This window comes from Cantharellus anzutake, assembly GCF_015039405.1.
Source record: "Cantharellus anzutake strain C23 chromosome Unknown EI90scaffold_95, whole genome shotgun sequence".
NCBI lineage: Eukaryota > Fungi > Basidiomycota > Agaricomycetes > Cantharellales > Hydnaceae > Cantharellus > Cantharellus anzutake.
This window is the reverse complement of record NW_024067045.1, coordinates 231,298-234,859: the sequence shown is the minus strand read 5'-3', so window position 1 is coordinate 234,859 and position 3,562 is coordinate 231,298.

Sequence of the window (3,562 nt, the reverse complement as noted above, 5' to 3'; positions counted from 1 at the left end):
TTGGACTACTGCTTCTTCCCATTCTAGCCAGTTAGTCATCATCCCCACTTCTCCTCACCCTCCTGCCCCTCTGGGCCTCGCCCTCCCTACCTCCTTTCGGACGTATCACAGGTCCTGCCTTATGACCTCCGGTACCGCTCAGCTTCTTCTACCCTTTGTTCCTGTTTGGACGTCTTCGTTCCGATTCGGTTTCTCTTTGTTTCCTTGTGCTTTTGCCCCCTCCATTATATATATCGGCGATTGTACATACTCATTTTGGTTCAGTCCGAAATCGACCTGAAATGCCCCCTAGAGATTTCCTGCTCACCTACTGTGAAATTGAGGACCAAATGGACAAACAGCAATGGCACAGCGCTCCACTTGAGTCGCTGAGGCCAAGGTCCCTCCACACTAAGTCTCCGATTCCACTCCGGAGTCGTCCGAATCCACCCATTCTAACACTGGCAGTGGTTCACAGAACTACTGGGATTCCTCGCCTCACGAGGATGCAAAGGTCCCCAATTCGATGAAGTCCATCTGGACTGCTTGATTCATGGATTAGGGGGGCCCGCGTTCGACCTCGGAATTAGACTCCGAGACGAAACTCTCCTCAGAGGAGACGAGGGCATGTTCCTCAAAGTTCTCAACATATTGATGAGAACTTTCATTAAAGCCTCTGCCGCACTGAACGCGACAAAGAAGTACCGCAACGTCAAATACGAAGCGGAAAAAAGGCCTAAAACAGTTCTACCTAGAACTGTCCAAAGCAGCGTCCCAGATGGTGATGCCACCAGACCAGGCGTCCTTCAATGCCAGGTTCCTAAACTACATTCCCCTCGAATGGAAGAGGGAAATGATTGCTCATGATAGAATCAGAGCAGACTTCTCCTCAAACGAGGAGATGTTAAAAGCAATATCTCGTGTAGACGAGATAATCGACAGGCTGAAGATGTCCTCAGCCTACAAATCAGGTTACTATACCCGAACAACTACCATGGCAACCACGAGCCACGGTAGAGTCCTCCCATCAGGAAAAAAGGCTGAAGAGCTGAAACCCAGATGGAAAGAGGATACATCCTCGAAAAACTCGAGGAAAACTGACCAAAAGTCAGTTCCAATTTGCGGCAAATGCAGCAAAATAGGGTAAACAAAAGATTGCCCAAGACACAATGTAACGGGCGATGAAAAACCAAGGCGCATAGCTGCCATGGAGATCGCGACCTCAACGGATGAAGAGTCGAAAGGCTCATCAGATGAGAAACCAGAGAACAACTCTGGTAACTCCGAAGCATCAAGCTTCGAAGTAGAGGACCCATACGAAGGACCTCAATACTCACCTGACTCAGAGGGTGAGGAAGTCAACGTCGGGACCATAAGGATGGGCCCAATGTCAGTCGTCAATCACGATGACATAAACTACAAAATCAAACTGGCTGTAGCATGCCAGTTAGAAAACACGGCAGACGAAAAAGTCGCTGAAGCCTTGGTGGAAGCACCAAGAAAAGACGCCTTGGGGAAATACACCAAAGTACCCAAGGAAAACAAGGACAAAGGGAAGAAGGACCAAAAGTCCATCGAAACCCAGTCCCCCTTGTTTGATGCGAAATTCCGCATCTCAAAAGACACGGGAAAATACCCCGCAAACAGACTGCTCTCAATGAAGAGAACACTAACGGCTCACATAAAAATAGCAGGCACAAAAGCCTATGCACTATTCGATAGTGGAGCCGAAATGGATGCTTTATCGCCGGACTTTGTCTGCGTGGTCCACATCCCAATTCTCCAATTGGAGAACCCAGTTGTCCTTCAAATGGGGATGAAAGGAACAAGATCACAGATCTTGTTTGGAACAAATGTGGACGTTGAGATCAACGGCCATGTAGAAAAACACTACTTCGATGTAATCAACATCGACAGATACGATGCCATCTTTGGCGCCCCCTGGTTAAACAAAAACCAGGTAAGCTTAGACTTCCGGTCCCACAAAGTGAGAACAGTGAACAAGGGCAACATAGACACCCTTGGAATAAGCGAAGACCATGTGATGAGATCACACGGATGGAAAACTCAAGCAAGAGCTCGAGAACAACCAAAAAAGAAGCCCCCCTGACAGGGAGGCAGGATTGAAACACACCTCAGGGTAATCAAAAGAAAATACCCTGAAGGTTGGCCCAATCCTAGTCCGGAAGGACTAGAACTTCCAGACATACCACACCTGGAAGGTCTCTCCATGAACAACCCCGAGTTCAAAACACTCAGGGAGTGGTGGAGAGAAAAATTCGAAACCGTAATGGCACCAGCGCCATTAGAAATGCCTCCCTTGAGGGAGTGAACCATCGAATCCCATTGAAGGATCCGAACAAGAAATTTCGGGAAAACACCCCGAGATGTCCTGCAGCACTGCAGGAAGCACTAGCGACCAAAATAGATCGCTATGTAAAAGCAGGATGGTGGTATCCCATGAACAGCGAGCGAGCATGCCCGCTACTGTGCATCTGCAAAGCAGATGGATCTTTGCACATGGTAATAGATGCAAGGAATCATAACTCAAACACGATCCTCGACGTCACACCAATGCCAGACATGCGACTGATCCAAGAATCAGTTGCCAGAGCAACATACTGATCCAAGATCGATATGTCGGATGTGTACGAACAAATATGCGTGGACCCAGACGATGTCCATAGGACAACATTCTCCACACCCCATGGGATGTACAACTCGAACACGATGCAGCAAGGAGACTGCAACGCTCCCTGCACCTTCCAGCGCGCACTGACCTGGGAACTACGAGGAGAAGTAGGCAGATGCCTACACGTCTGGTTTGACGATATATTCACCAGCACAAGCTCGGTGGAAAACCCCACTATTGTGGTTGTTCACTCGCCTGAAAGGGGCGAAATTCTACATAAGCCGGAAAAAATTCCAGCCATTTGCCCCAATCCTAGACGTTCTAGGAAGCCGTGTGGACGAACAGGGCATCCACGCTCAAGCGGATAAAATGGAAAAAATCCACAACTGGTGAGAGCCAGTAGACCACACAGGAGTCCTAAGATTCCTGGGAATGGTAGAATATCTATCGATATTCATGCCAAACGTCAGCGGTTACACAGGACCACTGCAAACAATCTGCTCAAACAAGCAGACATTCAGGTGGACACCACTCCACCAGAAATGCTTCGATGAGATTAAATGTCTAGCCTGCAGGGCTCCGATCCTGAAGCCCATCCAGTGGAACCCACCAGAAAGCCTCTCAGAAGAAGAGAGGACCAAACTCCACGTCTGGGTCATAACAGATGCATGCCCAGCGGGCATGGGTGCATTAATTGGACAAGGCGAAAGGTGGCAAACTTGCTGCCCAGCCGCATTCATGTCCAAAAAGTTCACCAACACACAATGTAGGTACTTCGCCTACAAGCTCGAGGCACTGGGTGTCCTTGAAGCACTCATGAGATGGCAAGACGACCTCATGGGAGGCCGTGAATTCACAGTAATCACGGACCACAAAGCTTTGGAATATTTCAAAGCGAAAAACCACAACTCAGGGAGACACCTGAGATGGCAAGCCTTTTTCACAAGCTTC